The 6284-nt window shown below is 41.9% G+C and overlaps 2 protein-coding genes across 2 annotated transcripts in view; one reads left to right on the top strand and one right to left on the bottom strand.

The window, feature by feature from the left end:
- sepsecs (Sep (O-phosphoserine) tRNA:Sec (selenocysteine) tRNA synthase) overlaps positions 1-6284 on the top strand; it is a 515993-nt gene that overhangs the window by 64486 nt on the left and 445223 nt on the right. The gene's annotated exons all lie outside the window — the stretch shown is intronic.
- The window catches only part of LOC311034328 (uncharacterized protein), a 492900-nt gene that overhangs the window by 226334 nt on the left and 260282 nt on the right, over positions 1-6284 (bottom strand). The window lies entirely within an intron of this gene.

Genomic DNA, 6284 nt, shown 5'->3' with positions numbered 1-6284 from the left:
CTCATACCCACCCAAAGTTATATCAATATTCATCAAAATGATCTGCTCTCTCCCAAAGCTAGAACTCGGAAAAGAACTGTATCGTTTCTGGTTTCATTAACAGACTGAGTATGAGGCTGCTCCAATATAGCATTCATTGGGAGGCTGACTTTGAGCACTCATAAAATGTTAGTTGGAGCTTTCACGCACAAATGAGGTTTATTTACCTGGAACGTTCTGAGCCAGAAAATGTGCCCATAAACCCAGAAAATCACCCTGAACAATGTCATCATCACCAGTGTTCTCAAAGCCAGTCTCCCGTTAAGTGTAATTGCAACAGCTCTGTTTTTTTGTCATTTGATGACATTATGGATTAAAGTGGTTTAACTTTTTTCTTTTCTTTTCTTTTCTTTTTACCTTGGGCACTGACTAAGATTAAGTATGGTGCGGAGTGCAGACCAACACAAATTTTCAAGCAGGGTATATTTGCTTTTGACCTATGGGAGGATAAGCAATTACTTATTGAACAGGAGGGAGGTGCGCTTGTCATCTGTTTCACATTTAATTGCTTTAAATCCACAATTGAATCCAAAGACTCTTTGTTTCAGCGCACGCTGGCACTAAAGATTCTCATCACGCTTCCATAACATAGGGAGTAATGTTAGCCACCCAGAAAAATGCAAAAGAAAAAAAAAAGTTTGTAGCTTTGTAAAATAAAACAAACAAACACACCCATGTTTGTCTTGTTGCCAAAGTCCAAAACCTGCTGCGTACGGGGAATCAGTGTTGAGCCCTCCGCTCCCGCCATGCAGGTGACAGCTGGCCTCTCCAGGCAAACACAACGTCAAAGCCAGAATCCATGAACTGCTTATTCTGCAGAAGGCCACTTGCTATTTTTAATCTTTGACACAAAATAGAGGCAAGGAGAGAGAGAGAGAGAGAGAGAGAAAATAACGCTGGGAGGCAGTAGTATACACTGTGTCGGCCCACTGCCAGGCAGCTGATTTGGGCATTCTGCAATGAGTCTTCTTTTTTTTTTTTCAGAGGAATTTGATAAGTTTATAAAGCAGATGGAATCTGAGTTAATGAAGTTGTAAGGGAACACCAGTGTGCCTTTGGGCACCTCATAAAGTGTCTAGCCTGTTAGTTTTTTTTAGGGGGGGGGTGGGGGGGGGGTTACATGAGCATGAATATTTTCATCAAATTAGTGAGCTTTGCTTCTCTATCAGAGAAGTCAGTACATGGCATAGAGATGTATTGTGTGATAGTGTGTGGGTATGCGGTTTGTCACTGCATTATGCCTGGCAATCCAACAGACTGACGCTGTTCTAGAAGTGAACGGGGCTGGCTGCCCTCCTGGGGTTGTTTGAGATGTGATATGAATTGAAGTTGACAATTCTCTCTTGTTTCTTTTCCTGCTCTGTAACAGACTAGCGCAGAAACTTTCAGGGATACCTCCGAACCATTCTCCGCTATAGTCTGTTTTTACAGCCTGCCACTTTGCACTGTGGGATGGATGTCAGAGTTCTCTTGTGGTTCAGCCTGATTTTGCATTATGGGCCAATTAACCACTTTCAACCTGGTGTCCCTATTTTGGGTCATAGCATTAGAGGCAAAACGTTTAAAAGAAATTTCAATTTAATTTGTTCACTTTCTTTCACAAATTATGATCTACATGTTTGAGGTAGATGCTCAACTGCTTATGTGGTTATATATACACACACGCGCGCACACACGCCAGTGTGCATTTGCATACTGTACGCTCATTTATGCACGTCTCCGTGTGTTTAGTGACTGCATTTTTAGCATTAGCCGGTATCCTTTTATGCGTTACAGTACATCATCCATCTGCTAATCTTATCCCTGGGCCAGTTTTTGCTGTTTAATTCCCAGCCCCCACTCTGCCTGCCACAGAACCTGGGATGCTGTGAGACAGCCCATGCAGGTCACAGCAGTATCTGCTGACTCTAATAAGTGTGATCAAAGAGCCACGGGACTGCTAGGTGTGGGATGGTTTGACACCCCATCAGCTCTGGGTCCTTCCGAAAGAATCAAGGGATGGGGTTGAACAGGGGGCATTGGGAGCCACCGGTTTCCAGGCCAACCACTTGGTGAGGTTAATTACTCTACCAACCAAGAGTACCCAGCTAGAGACGACCTGTAACCCCATAACCCACCCTTCAGTCTGTTCCCTTTTTTACGCTTACCTGAGTTTTATCATGAGGTGTCTCATGGATACTCGGGTTCACCAAACCCTGCGGGTTTTGCTCTCTTGGTGATGTGATTTGAACGCTGTAACTTTCCACTCAGACGCGTGACAGGACTGTTATTATCTCAGATAAGGTGAGTACGTTTGGGCAAAGTGTGTCAGTCATCTTGTTTTCCTATCCATTTCTAGCGGAGGTTATCATTTTGATGCACCATGGATGCTTAATGCATGTTCGCATCATTAATTTTTTTGTGGGCACCTGGATTTAATGACATGGCTAACTACTTGAGTGCTGCACATTTTTCTGATCATAAATGGTTTTTTTGAGCGTTAGCCTAAACCAATTACAGACGCTATAAATCAGTGGTTTTCAAAAGGAATTACCATTCTACTTTTATGCCACTATTAATATGCTTCATCAATAACAAATCAAGATGGCAGGTTTGTAGCAATACAAACTGAAGACACAATGTTGATGCAGAGGTTTTGTTTTTTGAATAAGGGAATAAAGTATTAATCAATACAGCAATATATATTATGAATGGATAAATAGGAGAATGTTTCTGTGAGTATCTAAAATCGTAGTCATGGATGAGAAGAGGCCTCAAGATAAGTGAAATTGCTAGCGTCTCTCCATGGTCTTTCAGAATCATCAATTAATTACTTAGGCTGGAGACTATAGAGTTACCATCTCGATTCTCTAATACACTTTAAGAGAAAGAGAAAACAAATAAACAAATTAATTAAGTGCCAGGGCTATTTCTTGTGGTTTGTATATTTTGTTCTGAGACTATGTCAATATTTGAGTGTATGCTCTCACAAGTAGGGATACAAATAAAAGAAAGGAAAATGAAATGTTATAGTGGCAGAATTGGGGAAGGGGGGCATATATATTTTAAGTCGGATACACTGGAGGAAAGGCCATGAGGTCACCAAAATCCGTTGGGTTCATCCTCCAGGAAGCACAAAGGAACCGCAGGACGGGCCGACGGTCCGACCAACATCGCCATCCTACAAAGAAAACCCTAGAAGCAGATTTTCCACTATGGTGCCTACACTGCCATCTAATAGTCCTTTGTCACTTTTTGACCTACCTCAGTAGTTTCCAAGTTTAATGGAGGAAAAAATGGATACAGCAACAACACAGGTCCCCTAGGCACCTGCTGAGAAGCAAGGCCGGCGAAGTCGCATTTGGTGCTGGAGGTGGGAGAGCTTGTGGATGGATGATAAGCGGAAAGGCCATGCCCGGGGTCAGCACGTAGCACATGGCGAACAGTCAGATCTCTATTAAGATAGGAGAGATGGTGGGCCGGCGTGATAAGAGCAGACAGGTTCCTGGTGATATCAGCGATGGGACAGCGCAGCGGCAGTGCATGCTGCTGTCCTCTACCAACATGGGGGGTTCGGACTGAACTAAATGTGTTCACAGTGTTCACTAGATGAGGTGGCCTGCGGTTAACCTGGTAGAAATACCTCGGTATTTCTTTGTGCAATGACAGCCATTTTTGCTCAGTCGCTTTAATGCAGTGGTTCTCGAACTTTGTCAATGAACTCCCAACTTAATATGTATTTGGCCGTGGGCCCCATCTGAACATGAATGTTGTGCCAGTGAACCCCCCATACAAGATTTGTGTTATTAATGTTTCAAGATCTACAAAACATGGCGGCGCATTGTGAGCCTTTAGATCGTCTATTTTCAAATAGCCAATGTACTTACTGTATACGGGTTAAATGGTTACACTGATTTTGGTGCTATGTTAACATTTTACGGGGGACCCCCTGGAACCCCCTCAAGGACCCCTGAGAACCACTGTGTAAACTTGCATTTAGTTCTGCTATTTTCAGCGTACAACACTTAAAGGGGCTACACCATGAATTAAAAAAAAATATATTATATATAAATATTGCCCCCTAATACGTTTTAAACAGGTTGTAAGCCTAAAAAACATCCAGATATTTTTTCTCACAATCTGACTGTCTGTCATTCCAAGCTTTTTCAGCTGCAATACCAAAACGTCCTATTGGGCAGGGGGGAGCTACTGAGCAATTCTGTCTGGCCATCATCAATGCAAAATCAGGGCAAGTGACATCACTTGCCCTGCCATTCTGAAATGGCCTGTTCAGACACGCCCATTCAGGAAATCCATGAAATGAGCATGAATGACTGAATGTTAAAAAAAAATATTTTTTGGGGTACAAGAGACACTGGGGAGCCGAAAAAATACTAAAAACCTAAAAAAAAATGAAATTCATGGTGTAGCCCCTTTAACAAGCATGTATGAGACACTGTATGTTATGTTGTAAATCCTCTCCTGGCCCAGTGAATGACACAAAGTTTAAAATGTTTTAAGACGTAAATGTCTTAAAGTGTCTTGAAAGAGTGAAGCCGTACTCATTTACATTGGTGTATGATGACTCAGTGGTTTTCTCTTTGATGTTTTTTATCAGCCCTGACCTTTAAAGCTCCCAAATGCAGGTAACTTTGTCATTTGAACTTGCAGATACAGTAAATATTAAATCACTTTACCACAAACTCTGCGAGTAAGCTTTGTAGATTACATTCACTTTCAAAGCACCGGAGAATTTGTGCTGATCACATTTTAAGTTTGTTTATGTGAATACATAGAAGTTATGTTTTAATGAAAAACTTTATTCGGCAATATAAGCTGATTTAACGTTTACATCAAAATGAAGCCAAAGCATCAGATGGATTGACATACATTTTTCCAATAATGTGAAGTAGTTCTATTTGTCTTTATTTATACAATGCATTATTAACTGCCTGATTTCAGATCGGTATGTTTGCACATGCAAGGAGTTTGTCTCGGTCAGATTGGTGCATTAAACTGAAGCAACAGCATAGAATCATTTCAATTATTTATAACTATTTACATGAAATATAAAGATCTGCAAAAATAGCCACAAACGATATACGATATACAATGTACACTAGAGTGTAGAATAGTATAGTAGCATACAGTAGGTAAATAAAAACATAGTGTGCATGTTTAAAGAACACAGAGTGTATAGTAGTATAAACATTCCACAATGCATGAATGAATAAAATAATGATTGCTCATGTATTGAGTACAAATCAAGTGTACTCACACAGAGTGCACCAGTACGTACAGTATATGTACGTTCGATAACACAAGGTTAGAAAACATGTAATGGTACTGCATTTTGAGAAAACGGTCTTCTGTAGTAACAGAGCCTAGTGAGTTCACTGTATTCTACCACAGGGTGGAACTGCTTCCGTCTCATGGAGGACTACTCAATGTCCCAATACTGCTCCTACTGTAGCAATTTGTGGACATGGCCATGACAGGAACCAAAGTTGTCCAAATCCCCTGGGTCTTGGGGATGTTGCTGAATGCACAGTCGTAGTTGAAGTGCAGTCATTATACCAAAGTGGCCAAACTGGAGGAAGTGGACAGCATGTGTGAAAATGTCATTGATATGAAAACCTTGGAGTTTGACGATTATTGTCTCCGCCAGGCCGAAAGGCATGGCGAGAGAGTATGTTTTACCCCCTGTCTGTCCGTCCGTGTGTCCGTCCGTGTGTCCGTCCATCTGTCTGGGACCAGCTAATCTCCGGCACCGTCGGCCCGGTCGCTGCGAAACTGTTCACACACACTCCCTGGATGCCAATTCAGAACCTCTGGCCCACATTTTTCACATGGGCCTGTTATAGCGCCACCAGGAGGCCGTTTTGTGGAAAACACATTTTTGGATATTACTCCTACAGATTTTATCCAAACATCACGCAAATCGGTACACAGTATCTCTATAGTCATGTGATCAAGCCGGATATGTCCAATATTTCATATTCCATCCTGATTGGCTAAGGTTGGCCTCCAAAGTTTGCAGGATTGGTCCGTTTGGAACAAAATGCCTCACGTCATGAACGCAGTGTGCAATTTCCGTGAAAATTTGCACGCACCTTCCCACCGAGGAACAAATGCCACCATTTTCACATTGCGCAGTTATAGCACCACCAGTTGCAAACCACAATTTTGCAACAAAATGCCTCAAACCATGAATGCACGCACATTCCCACTAGGCCAAGGAAGAAATGACACCCTTTTACCTTTGG

Source organism: Gymnoscopelus microlampas, assembly GCF_963454915.1.
Source record: "Gymnoscopelus microlampas genome assembly, chromosome: 19".
Lineage (NCBI taxonomy): Eukaryota > Metazoa > Chordata > Actinopteri > Myctophiformes > Myctophidae > Gymnoscopelus > Gymnoscopelus microlampas.
This window is presented reverse-complemented; position numbering and strand designations above follow the sequence as displayed.